General features: G+C 36.3%; 1 protein-coding gene across 2 annotated transcripts in view; it reads right to left on the reverse strand.

The window, feature by feature from the left end:
• Positions 1 to 14,045, reverse strand: part of Nlg2 (Neuroligin 2) — a 172,584-nt gene that overhangs the window by 94,772 nt on the left and 63,767 nt on the right. For both annotated transcript variants that reach the window (XM_066282877.1, XM_066282878.1), the window contains exon 2: positions 7,168 to 7,687. The gene's annotated coding sequence lies outside the window, so the exon portion shown is untranslated. The remainder of the gene's footprint in view (positions 1 to 7,167; positions 7,688 to 14,045) is intronic.

Genomic DNA, 14,045 nt, shown 5'->3' on the forward strand with positions numbered 1-14,045 from the left:
TATCTTATATACGACAGAAATTCATACAATGACGGAAAAGAACTGACGGTTTTAGTTTTCCCATTTCAGCTAGAGCGACACTAATCCATGGCGAGAGATCGAAGGAAGATACGTCACCGAGACCCCTTATATCTTATATGAACCGATAAAACAGATGCATTGGCGGTAACAAAATTGACAATATAGGAAAACTAATATATGGCAGTTTTCCCGCAAAAAAGGCAGGTGTTGCATTATATGACACATTCATTTTTGGGGAAACGAGAGTGAAAATGTATATTAAATTTAAAAATATTGGAGAATTTGAGTTTGATGGCGCTTTCCAATGACACATGTATTGAAATATGTAGAATAAGAATTTTTTTTAATGGCTCAAATTTAAAATCAACATTTTAACTGAAATGTAACTGACAGTCGTAAAAGTAGCTCCAAGTGGAAAGATGATAATGTAAAAGGGAAAATTCGGAAGAATGACATCAAGTCGTAGGAACATTACAATGTGTAATTTAGTTGCTGAGCAGCAAATAAACTACTAAACATCTGTATTCTGTGGCGGGAGACTAATTCACATACATAAAAGTTTCGTGTTAAGTTCACTACTAATTTCCAAGAAACTGTTAAAGGCGAATTTCTTTGGAGAACCAAGCCTCAATGGGTGTTCAGTATGTATTCAAAGACATAGTCAAGCAATAGCATCAATAACTGAATTCGCCATCGACTGTGGAAGGTATCGATTTACTTTAACCTCAATTTTCATCTATTCATTCTCAGTATTTATTTTTACGAGCGATTAAAAGGTATTAGAGAAAATAAGGGAATCCAATTTTTTTGTTAAATTACCCCTCTAGCTTTACCCTTTCGGGGTATTCGCTCGAACCATATTTCACTCCATTCATGAATGCACTTTCCATGAGAAGCTCTAAAATGCAAATAGCCCAACCCGGTCGTTTTATTTCACGTTAAACGTTATTTGAATTTTAATTTTTGCAGTTTGCTCAGCCACTTTGCTGAAAATGTTCATCAAAATTTTATGTTTGGTATATGTTATCAATTCTTTGATATCAAAATTATGGAGTTTTGTTTAGCATGCATGAAATGGTTCTCTTTGTTTTTGCTTTGGGCATGTTGTGGCTGTGCCGTATGATTCAATAACTTTTTTCCTTGTGAATAAAACCACCACAAAACTCCCTATGATATGGATTTCTGTAGGTATATGAATGTAGGTTTTTATTTCGTTAGTCTACGATATAATTGAAAGATGTGTTTACAAGGATGGATGTGGCTCTTTTCTGCACTTTGAAATCGAATTGAATATCAGCAGGAATCGGAGTTGGAATCAAATAGGAATTCCTCGGCTTCGGGAAAGTCTTAAATACTAAACCCTCCGGCGGCGCATCATGGGCGGACCCCGTGGTTGGTAGTGCCCCCGCCACCACGTGCACTAGCCGTCGTCTTGGATAGTGGTCCTGAAGCTGATAAGAAGTCCTTCGTCGGCGGTAATTGCGTCTGTATCATAAAGGCCGACAAAGCTTATCATCAGTAATACTGATGCCGACTGTCTTTCACGGGGAACTCCCATACCGCCAAAGTAACTCAGTGGGAATTATCACGCACCAGTCAAAGTCTACAATGGGCGCGCCAAAAGGGTGCATCATCTTCTTAAGAATAACTTAACCGTAACTATTTACAATCTACTACCTTCCCGATAGAGTATCGACGTAATCGAAATACACAATGCAATACAATTAAAAACTGTTTACAGGGTGGTTGATTTGACTACTGGACCCTACACGAACGTTCGTTGTGTTTAATTTTCTTTCTAATTGAATTGTTTACATGTGTATATATATGTTTTTTTTGGCATAAATTTTAGGAGTTTTTGTAAGTTTTGATAACCGCACTGGAAGTCGTCCGAAAGATATGAAAATCATTTTAGTTTTGCATTTTTAACGTGAGGAATGCGCATCAAGTGGAAAAAAGTTCGAAGAAAGACATAGAAACAAAGATATATATGAAACCACCAAAATCAAGATTTAGGGAGAAACTTGTAGAAGAAAAGATATGAGCGACAAAGAGAGAAAAATTGAGGTAGGAAAGGGTAAAGAAAAACAGAAAAATCGAAGGTTAAGTATTTCGTGTCGGAAGAACTATTCAATGGACGAGAAAATAGTTCAAAAGAAGAGAAAAATTCAAAAGCAATGTGCCTTTAAATATTTATCAAACACTTCAACTGATTTTTGTAACTTTCGAAACTGAGTAAATAAATTGTGTTGATATCAGTGATAATGCGACCTTCACTAAAATCAAGGCCAATTTTTGGAAGTTTGGATATAAAAAATTCTTAGTTCAAATACATATCGCTGAGATGCGAATCTTTAGAATTTCTTGGCTTTTATTGTCTTGCGAGGTGTTTCTTTCAAACCTTCCAAAAATAAAGCGCAGGTTTTCCCTGCCGGTCTGAAACACTATAGCCCTATAGTGTTTCACACACCCTTTAAACCGAATGCCATGCTTTGTTCCATTGAAACTTTAAACCTTTTGTTTTTCGAAGATTAACGTGGAAAGAACAACGCGTACGTTGGTAAATGAAACCCGTTCGACGTTTATACTTAACAAAGCACAACATGGGATAAATAAACTTTTAAAAACTCTGTGTTATGCGTAATTTTTCGATTATTGTTGCATATTCGCGTATATTACAGTTGCGGCAACATGAGTGTTGATTTTCAATTTTAACTAAATTTTCAATAGTTTATATTAATGAATATTTTCGATTACACGAAATATCGCTATTGCCATATATTGGCGTCAATGATTAAAACGTTAAGTAAACTAATATCTTTGCAGATATTCGCATTAGTATTATTTCGACTACTGGCCCGCTCTTAGTTATTTCAATATGATTTTTGAAATATACACATCCCAAGCTAACATCTATACCACTAATAGGTCCGTCTAGAAACAGGTGACAAGTGAAAGACAAATAGTACAGTTAGGGCTTCCGACCCTTATAATTTAATTAAGAATCTCAGGACAACTCAGTCCCTATTCTGTCCTTTTGGTGGATTATTCCCACTAAAAGCATTGATCAATTATCCGCATCGGGCTCAGGGATCGTTTAAGCTTCTTTTAAAGGCCTTTTGAGCTGGAACCTATTATCCTAACCATTCGTGATTTATTCAAATTTAAAAAATCTAAATCCACTCCGAATTTCATCTGCCTTTAAACCCTCTATATGACGCGATTTATTGGGCTTTGTTGAAGTGCCTCAAAGCGTAATTTATTGTGTTCATCCAAATAACGTAATAATTTACAAAAATCTCGAATTTTTCGCCATTAATTTACCTTATGTGAATTTTATATGTGACGACCTACACAAATCAACTAGTAAAATAGAATATTCATGTTTCCGGACTGGACGTGTCTAGTAAAAACGAAACTTTGCAAAAAAGGTATTGTCAAGTTAGTCCATGAATTAAATTCCCGTTTGTAAATTCTAGTCATTAAGCTCTATGATACAAGATTTAACGTATTGAAAGGAAACTGGCGCTATTTTGGTTTGAGTCAGTTAGAAAACTTTTTATACAGGGGGACTGATTGGGAATGGGACGTGGTGAAACCCGAGACAGGGACAACAAAATATGACGATTGGAGCCAACATACCTTATGCTACCTTAGACCTAGATGGTGTTAAAGTTGAAATTTCATTTTAAAATTTCTTAATAACTTTTTGCATTTTTGTAGCATTAACACCAACATTGGCATAATTAGGTTTTGCAAAATACCAAGTAATATTTTTAATCAAATTTTTACGCAGCTCCTAGAGGATGCTAGCTACAACTCGTCACTTTGGTATATTTGAGCATATCATTTTATGAGTGCACCTAAGGTCAAATTCTATTCAACATGATGAAAGAGAATATATTTTTCCTTAAAAAAATATATTTTTGTTTGATCCCGATATCTTTCTTCGTTTCCAAGATTTTCACCTATAAGCTAAGTCGTGTCATGCCATTTCAAACCATCACAAACGATTGTGGCTGTAGTTCACTCGCATGCAAATGCATTACTCAGCTATTCTACTTTAGCTTGTCAAAGTAATTAGACTATTTACTTGTCAGTTGCTCTTTTTAAGTAAAAAATTATAATTTGAAAGTAAAAATGCCAAGGCATAATCACTTGCTTCAGTAAAATGCGCGATATAATTTGCGTTTTTGCTCAAATGAATTTTATAATAAGACTTATTTTTCATTTGTTAATAGCTTTTCATCTTTTTAACGAGTGAAAGATTTAATTTTTTAATTAATTAATATTTTTAAAAATTATTAAGAATTTGAAATGGAACGATACGAATTAGCTTATGGTTAAAAATCTGGTAAAATAAGAGCGACACAAGGATAATAAAACAGCCGGTCTTTTATGACATTAAATTAAATGTGACCTTACTTAAATTCATAAAAAAATATGACTAAATATATTGAAGCGATGGTTTGTAATTAGCTCCCTTTAGGAGCTATGGTAAAGTCAGATCAAAATTCGTACTTGGCATATTACACAACCTAAGTATACTAATTTTGATGTTAATAATATGAAAATACAAAAAGTATTTAAGGAATGTTAAAATCAAATTTCAACCTTTAACCCTCTGTAATTTTGAAACATGCCACACTGGTATAAAGTATGTTGGGTCCAATCGTCATATTTTGATATCCCCTATCTCAGGTTTTGCCATATCCCATTCCCGATGAATCACCCTGCATCAGGTTAGTCCATGTTTCGCATGTTTTTTACATCTTAGTGAAAATTCAACTGATTTTCACTCTATTGTATTTCTGGTTCTAAATCCTAATCTTGCAGCCTTCCTTTACACCGGACAGGAGCTGTCAGCCGGAAAAGTTGCCGGTGGTGATTTGAACCAGTTACGAATTCTTTCAGATCAAGTTAACTCATGTTTCTAACGTTCTTTACCTGTAATGCAACCTAATTCGAAGTAAATGTTGCGTAAGAGAAAACACTTCTGCTAGCATCGCTTGGAGAAATTAAGGGACATTTTACATTGAAGCCCTTTTTGGAGAAGCTCCCAACCATCTTGATGATGACCCAACACCAAAATTATCTTCCTTTGTCATCCCATGAAACAATGTATTAACTATTTCCAACAATCGACCTTTAAGATATCAACCAGAATTAATTATGCATAAACCTTTCAGGAGTTACATTCTGGCCATTTAGAAGGCACTGGAATTTACATTATAAAGCTCTGGATTTACATAAATAAATCCTATTAGATGGGACGAATGTGGAATCTCTTGATTGCCAACTAGCTTTCCATGAAAAGAAGCTTTTAACTTCCAGACAAGAGCATGATATATCTGTTATGATCTGCAAAGTTTTCCCTTTTGTTTGCTTCCAGTTCTGGTGTCAAAGTCTTCAGTTATTAAGAGTTTGCTGTGGTTAAATTCTGGGTGTTGAGATTGAGACATTTCAGTTTCTATATGTGGCTGCCGAGACCTTAAATGATTCGGTTTGTTAGCTATGCGGTATTTAGGAGAATCTGAGAAACGTGACTAGACTGAATCTTCGCGAATCAGCAATTTTCATTCAACCACTGAAAACAGCAATTTCCAACTGTCCAACGTTTGTTGATAGTGTGCCATTTTGGTGTTCCTCCGAAATTATTCGTGCAAACAAGAAAAGCCAATAAACTAACAAGAGAATTCGTTTTCCCTGTTGAACAACCAATCTCGGACCTTTCACCCGCAACACAGTATTTTCCATTTAGCGTCAATTATATCACGAGGGTCAAACCCTAATTTGATTTCACCTCATAAACTGTCGACTACATTGCCAGCGACAAGCGCTGAAAATGATAATTTATAATTTTCGTTTTAAACCATCACGGATGGTTTTCCCTATTTTTTTACTTAACTGGAAGTGACCAGCAATTAAAAACAATCCGAGGCCTGGTTTTTAATCAAGCTATTTCCGAGTGCCAAAAAGGTTTAGGCTACAGCTTATTTAGGCCTCTCAAATGGACGCCATTATTACGTTACGTCGACGCTACGTCTTAGAGCTTTCAACGGAACTACGGGGCGTCTCAGAAACAAAGAAACAGGCAAAGCTGCACTCCGCCATTTATGAACGAATTTCAGTAAACTAAAAAGCGAATAAAATGATGTTTTGATAAAAATGTGTATAGAAAATGTGTTTGTGAATTTAGTAATTTATAAAAAGTTAATGCTAAAATAATTTTTAATTGAAAAAAGTTGGAAAATATGAGTTATGAAACTATGTGTATCGCCATGGGGCCGTGTGAGTTATTCTGTGATCATCTGTATTTAGTGTCATCCCATTCTATTGTATCATCTTTTATAAAGACGCCTGGCATCGTGGACAATTGGCGTCCATATGACGCCCAGCGAGACGGAAGGTAAAGCCGCCCTTAATTATTGGAACCACATCGTCCTTCCTCCTAATTTTCTGTGAGCGGTTTTGCTGCAAGTGGGATTGTTGTACATAAATTTTGTAAAAAATATTTTTCTGAATCTATTAATTTATAACAAATTAATTTCAAAACATTTTGGAACTGAAAAAGTTTAAAATGTTTACTTTTTTGAGCACTAATGCATTGGCTTCAATATTGCAGAGAGAATTTAACTTCTGCATTTAACAACGTACTCATCGAAGTTGCGACATATACAATAACAACACTCATAACTATTTTAATCGCGCTAAAGAATGAATTTACAATAATCACACTTTCATAACGCATACTGTTCAAATTTCTCAATGTTTTCCAGTTAGAAGTTGTTTTAACATTAACTTGTCATATATCATTAAACTCAAAAAAATATTTTCTTACACAAAAAAAATGGGTCACATTTGAAATTCTGAAGTCGCCACCTGAAGCTGAAGAAATGAAGTTAGAAAAAAATCAATTTTGACATTAGTGGTTTAAAACATATGATTTTACTTGGTTTTTAGTTAATCAAAATCCGTTCGAAAATAACTGAGTTATAGCTTCGCCCGTTTTCTTGAGACACCTTATATAAACCCAGCCTCTGCACAGGGCCGTGAAAGATGCCGATACCATTCAATACTACAAATCAGAATCATGTTCAAGAATCAGTATGAAACATCCGTGGAAAGGTATTAGACTGAACTTACCTTTTGCACAACGAGGCCTGCCACATCAAACTGAAAGCAATCAATTCCATTAACAATTCCTTCTTTCCTTTTAGTTGTCTATTGGCCTACATGTTTTCCTCCATAATTGCTGCCCTTAACGAAGGTTCAAAAGCCATTTTGGGACAAATAACAATTAGCTGGCACGGATCGAACCATGATACGTTCCAGGCATTCAAACACAGAACTGTCCATCAAAACATGGCATGGCTCGGCGTTCATCAAGAAATTTCATGACTGTGGTGTTGGCTTGTCTAACAAGATTTCATGTCGTTGCTATCTGTTCTAGTCATTGTCGAAGGATGGGTTTAATATCACTTGAAATTGCAATTCCCTTGTTTCGTTCGCTTTTTCCAACTTTACGAAGTTTAATTTAACTGAGGAATCGAGTAATCACTCCAAAACTGGGAAACTTCGCTTGAGATTTATTTTCTGGTAATTTTTCTCGTCACTTAAACCGGAAAAGCAGTGGAAATTTGTACAGTTCGACGAGCGAAGACACCTGTAACAATAAAAATAAGTCAGGATTGTATTTGATGGGAGGTGTTAGCAGTTTATAAACTACTACAGTAAGTAATGTTCGCATTTGCCAGATATTCTAGACGTTCCGTGACGATCGAAGAGAAAGCGAAAGAAACGCTTTCTCATTTGAGTTTACTCCGCACATTGGCTAACGCAGACACATATGCTCCACGTGGTTTGCCGTTTCCATTGCGAGTATATTTCTGGGCAGAAGTTTTCAAATTAGAGTTTGAGGATTAACCTAAAAGGGTTAACTTCGCTAAACCACCACTTAGTGAGTCTCCCAAAAACCAACAGGCAATTCTGTTGCCCCACACTTTGTAAATTGAAACTTTTCGGCATTACGAAACGGATTGGGATAAATTATTCCCGAAGTTTTGCGATGGTTTAAAGGGAAATTCGAATAAACAAATCGGGACAGGTTTCCTCTTCTCATGGGTACTTAGTTTTGAATTATGGCCATCAACAATAGTTGTATCGGACAAATAACCGACCGGCTTAGCGTAAAGCCCTCCTCGAAGTTGTTGATAATAATTCGAAAATGTACCTACAGGTTTTCGGAACAAGGGCCCTGGCGGGAAGTTGAATAATTAGTGAAATGGGAGAGCAAACCCGAACTACAATGTTGGGATCAGCACTAAAAATTCCGCATTTCCAGGTGCCCACTTGTCTCGAGATAAAATAAATGAAATTGGTCAAACCGCAACTGTTTCCCTTTCGAGTTGGAAAATCGGAGAGCGAGAGAAATAAACCGAAAATAATTACAATCCTGCATTTGGTTTTCAGGGTGTATTTGCCGATATTTCATTGCGGTTTGGCGTGCTAGATTTAGCACAAGTAGAAATATTACCCGTTACAAATTGAATATTTATTCAACGGTTCGCTTTCGTAACTACCTTGTTAGAAGTCCTACCGATTATACTCAAGATTTTACTGCTTAAGTTCCAGTCGAACTGAACGCCAGTCTTAACTTCCTCGTAGTTCTTCCGCCGTCGCAAGAGTCTCAAAGAAAAAAAAATCTAGAGGAGTGGGGTCTGGAGAGCGGGCAGGCCAAGTACATTTCCGAGAGACTGCCTATCCATGTTCTACCTACCACACTGTGGACATTGGGTTTCCCCCTTGATCAGTAATCCATATTTGTGAAGGTTTTTTTGTTGTTGTCTGGGGGAATGGTGGTGTTCTTCAATGATAATCACGTTAACTTAGCGATACGCATATTGAATAATTAGGTAGACTAGAGTTTACAAGAAGAAATAAACGCGGGCGCGACTTCTTAGTCTCGAGTGACGGGCCGAAGAACCAGAAGTCCCCAGTAATGAATAGAAAAAAAAAAGAGATTCTCATTCTTCCAACCCTTAAGTAGACCTATCCATGGCTGTAAAGCATGGGCGTACTTCGTCTAAAGCTCAAAAAGGGGCCTGTAAGCCGCCCTCCCTGGCGGACCGTTACGCTCACATCTGGCCAGAACCCAGGATAATGGTCAACAACGACTATGGATGTGTCATTACCGTGAATGGTCTTCGGATACTTTCCACCCCTTAACTTATAATCTATATAATACAAATTTGCGATATTCAGATTGCATCTCGATCCGGATCCCAAATCCTACATTTGTTTTACGAAAATTTCTATTGCTCCATGATTTTCTCGAAAATCCTATTTCAGAATTTTCAGCAACTAAGCGCATGGCTATCTTCCCTGAAATGTTTGGCGTGGCTTATCACCGGTTCTTCAACGATCTGCATTCCTGAGAACTTCAGGAACTTTGGAAGAGACGCCCCTGATTCTGCGAAGGAAACCCGGACGAATCCCCCGGTCCTATAGATTACTTTTCAGCGAGTGAACTAACCTCATAATTTAATACTTTCATTGCCATCCAACCATGTGTCGTTATTTCTACCGCAAGAGCTTTATCGACATTGTGACAGGCCGCAATGCTTTGCAAAAACCAAGGGTACCTTTCTTCGAATTTTCCAACTAACTTTGAAGAAACCGAAAATAGCACCTTCCTCCATATCCGCACTCAAAATGAAACCAGACAATGAATAATTTCTGCGCAGTAATGAAGACATAAAAGGCCATAGGTTTTCTGAATTATGTATCCTTCCCTCTATTCGCTTGAAATCACCCCATTAAGTTTTCAACAATACATAGAATGAGGTTATTAAAGGGGCGTATTAAGGGCAAATAAATTAGTATACGTAGTAATAATGGAAAGTGGCTTTTTGTCTCCATATAAGAAGATTAGAGACGTTGTCTTTTGTTGTGGAGTTTAACACGCTCTTGCGGGATCACTATTATAAGAGCAGAGAGCGGAATCGTTATGTCACAAGTAATTTGATGGTAATATCTGAAACATCGTCATCAGAAAGTTCTTCAGTATACGTTTAAAAACACATTTATTTTTTGAATAAATTTATGCACTTGTTCTCAATTTCGCTTATTCTGAAATGACGAGGACCCCTATCATTGCTTTCAATCACCTTTAGGGAAACAAAACAGGTTTGTTCCAAACTATCAAAACTCTTTATCTATTACTCCTCTTGCCAAATTAAAATCACTTCCAGTGTGTGGCAAATCTAAAAATTACTGGCAATACACATAATCAATCAAACCAATAGTTTCCTTTCTGGGGCATTCAGCTCTTCCCATAAATGCCCGAAACACTAATAGGTAATTCCGCGCTTCGTTTTCTAATCGTATATAACGTTCCGTAAAAGAAAACCTGCGCTTTACTGAAAATTAATTAAGTTGCTCTAATTGGGTTATTTATTAACGGAACCTGAGCCTGTACCAACACCTGCTAAGTGCACAATATGGGATAGCGCAACTTACGATCCATCAAATCCCATATAGACTAAGAGGCAGCTTCTGATCTATTTTTAACCTCAAGAAACTATCGACGTAGAGATATTGCTTTAATGACTATTTATTATCACCGAAAGTGAAGCTTTCAAATTCAGTTTCTCTATTAATTCAACATTAAATTTTCCCCTATTTAAATCAAACGTATTGTATATTTCGCTCAATTATCTAGTCACATCACACAACAGCAAGACCCCTATAGCTTATACAGGGTCCTGTGACAATGCGTCAGCTTCCTTAGCTTCTACACTACTACAGATAACCAGTTTTGTCTTCTGCAGGATTACCCTGCACATAAAGGCGTATGTCCAAAAGTTACTTGCTAATGTACAGGGTGACCCAGAAACGTGGGACGGTACATGACTTCGTTATTATATATGGCACTTCCACATTTTTTTTATTATACCGATTTCCGTGAAACCTTGTACCTGTCAAATTTTTCAATTTTTTTCGAATAACTCGGAAACGGTAAAACTTAGCGATAGGACGCCTTACATAAACTGACCTTAAAATTTGACGAGAAATCCAAAACTAACAAAAAAATCGGGGGATTTTGTTTAAAATAACGAAGTCATGTATCGTCACTCTGCACGTTAGATAATAATTTCTGAAAATATGCCTTTATGTGTTGTACAGTCTTGCAGACGAAAAACATTTTTAACTTTGTTGGTGTGGATGCTAAGGAGGGCTGACACACTGTTGCAGGACCCTGTATGGCGAAATTACGTTTCGTTCACTATCATTATAGTAAATCAACCACAATATAAACCAATGTGACCATTAAACTGCTAGAAACTGGCTTTCATTAAACACTACACAAATTTCAAAATGCCAATAATTATATGGCACAAAGCTATTCCCATCCTGGATTTGAAAGTTGCACATTAAACTTCGTAATTATCGGTATGCACAAATTGATAGCAGTCTGCTGTTAATTGGGTGAAATTTAGAGGTGTTATGGAAAGCTGCCCAGCTTACGAATTTGTTTTTGAAAATATGTTTTAATATGCAGAAATCCTCCTTGTTGCAATGCAATCCTCGTTCCGTCTCCCCATGTTTATGTGCATTTCGATTTTATTAGATGCGGCTGCTGAGAAATTCATCACCTTCTTCGTTAAATTCTCACTAAAATATTACGCATCTCTGTATTTGTCTCGGTTACGACGAACGAATTTCCGAAAGCTAAGCTCATTCGTTTCTAAGTAAATATTTGACCTCTACTTTTTGAGTGATCGACCTTATGAGGTGACGATGATTGATTTATCGTGATCTTGTTATCCGTTTTCAATGCATTTTCTCCCGTTCACGGTAACTCCTGCCCGTGGTCCCCTCCCCCTCCCCCCTATTTTCTACGTATTTACTTTGTAAAAAAAGGGAGCGATCCAGCTCTCTTTGTAAACGCAAACATGAAGTTGAATGATCCATTTTCCGACTTCCTGAAGCGGTTTTAAATTACATGTAACTAAAATATTATTCCGAACGACTTCAAAAATTAACCATTCAACCGGCTCATCAAAAAATAAAATATTCCTGGTTCAAAGGGCTTGTTAAAATGCAAAGCTGAAAACTTTTACTTTGACAAACCCATTTCCAATCATAACGTCACTTATAACTTCGTTTCCTTTTCGGAGAGGCGTAATTCATTTTTGATGTAAACTTACTTGAAACTCAATATTATCCATGACCTGCATAATCGGCTGTGCCCATTTATAATCGTTCGTAATCTATGGGGCGGTCAGCTGAGCTGTAGCAGGATATCGGGCAAATATTAGGTTATCCATCGCCATTAACGCATTTCGGGTTCAACTAGATTAGGTGTTGAGGATATTGATTTACTTATATGTGTCACGAGGCTGATTTACGGAATTGCGCTGATGCTGTGCACTAAATTTTAAAAAATTCTCGGTAGTTTCCGAGGGCATATCTGAGAATATCATTTCTCACCCTGTAGCGCGTTTTCATCTAAATAGTTTCTTTTGAGAAAATTCGGGTCGCTCCGAACTAAGCAATTAAGGGAATGTCCAATCTCTCATTTAAATACAGCGCATGTAAAAAAAATGGCTACATGTTTATAATTTTTACAAATCCTAAATTTTAAGAAAATCGTTACACACTCATAACTTTATTTTAAAAAGTGTATTTAATGTATTAGTTTTTATATAAAAATTTTCCACCCTTATATAGCTACCCCTACTAATTTTTATTTTCGAATTAAAAGGTTTCCCTTGTAATATAATTAAATAAAAGGTAATTCGATAAGGAATAGAACGGAATGTTCAGAAGTAAAAGTGGAACTACAGTTTCTTAAAAAAAATAAAACAAATTGCTTATTCCAAAACTATTAAAAGTTTTAATCTTTACTTCCTAAAGAGACAATCCATTCTTGTTTCTCTTCGAAAGAGAGCGAAAAAATGGCAATAAGGCGTAGAAAATCGAAATTGTCTACGATTTTATAGATACAAAATATTTTTAGTTTTCATAGAATTCAGTTGTTAGACATCCGTCACAGAATATAAAAACATTCATCGTTTATCTGCGAACTAAACAATAAAAATTTTAATATTTTTAGATTATGAAAATGGCAAAATTTACGAAGAGGCTTTTGTCATATCTAATAAGAAACATCTAGACCAGCCTATTGATGAAGTTCGGTTTGTCGGATTAATAAAACATTTCAACAAATTGAAAACGTGAAAGAACTCAAACAGTAACTGGTGGCGATAAAGTACTAGATATTCTTGTGTTTATCCACGAAAACCCCATGCTGTCTACCATCAAACTTGCCGATAAATTTGATGTAAAAATGGTAAACAATGTTTCACAACCAGATAAATTTCATCTGTGCAAAATTTCCTTGCCCAAGAGCTGACGCCTGAACATTCTGCTCACAGGATAGAATTTTGTGAATTGAGGCAAGAAAGGGGCATTCAAGGTAATAGGTTCTTCTTTAGAATTTTATTTTCAAATGAAGCAAAGTTGTTTTTTAAATAATCTATACTATAATAGAAACTAATAATAGAGACAGATAATTTTCGCTGCCAGTCTACAAATCATCTTCATTAGATGCACGCTCTGCATAGACAACATCCGCAAAAACTCAACGTATAGATGGGTATAATCGGTCATTAGTTCATCGGCCCATTTTTCATAGATGACGACTTAAACAACGCACCACACTTGCACTATTTGCAAAACGAATTAGTTCCATCAATCGCAGCAATTTTTCCCGAAGAAAATGGGAAACAAGTAGCCAATAATATTTAGTCCCAACAAGACGGTGCACCACTGGATTATTCTATTGCCGTGCCAGATTATCTAGTTGAAATTTGTCCTAGGGGATGGATCGACAGAAGAGGCGCAATAAAATAGCCGCCACGCTCTCCAGACCTTGGACCCCTTGATTTTTTTCTGTGGGGTCACTTATAAGGTTCCGTCCATAAAGATCGATCAAAAGGCTTAGACGATTAACGTTT

Source organism: Euwallacea fornicatus, chromosome 5 (assembly GCF_040115645.1).
Source record: "Euwallacea fornicatus isolate EFF26 chromosome 5, ASM4011564v1, whole genome shotgun sequence".
Classification (NCBI taxonomy): Eukaryota; Metazoa; Arthropoda; class Insecta; order Coleoptera; family Curculionidae; genus Euwallacea; species Euwallacea fornicatus.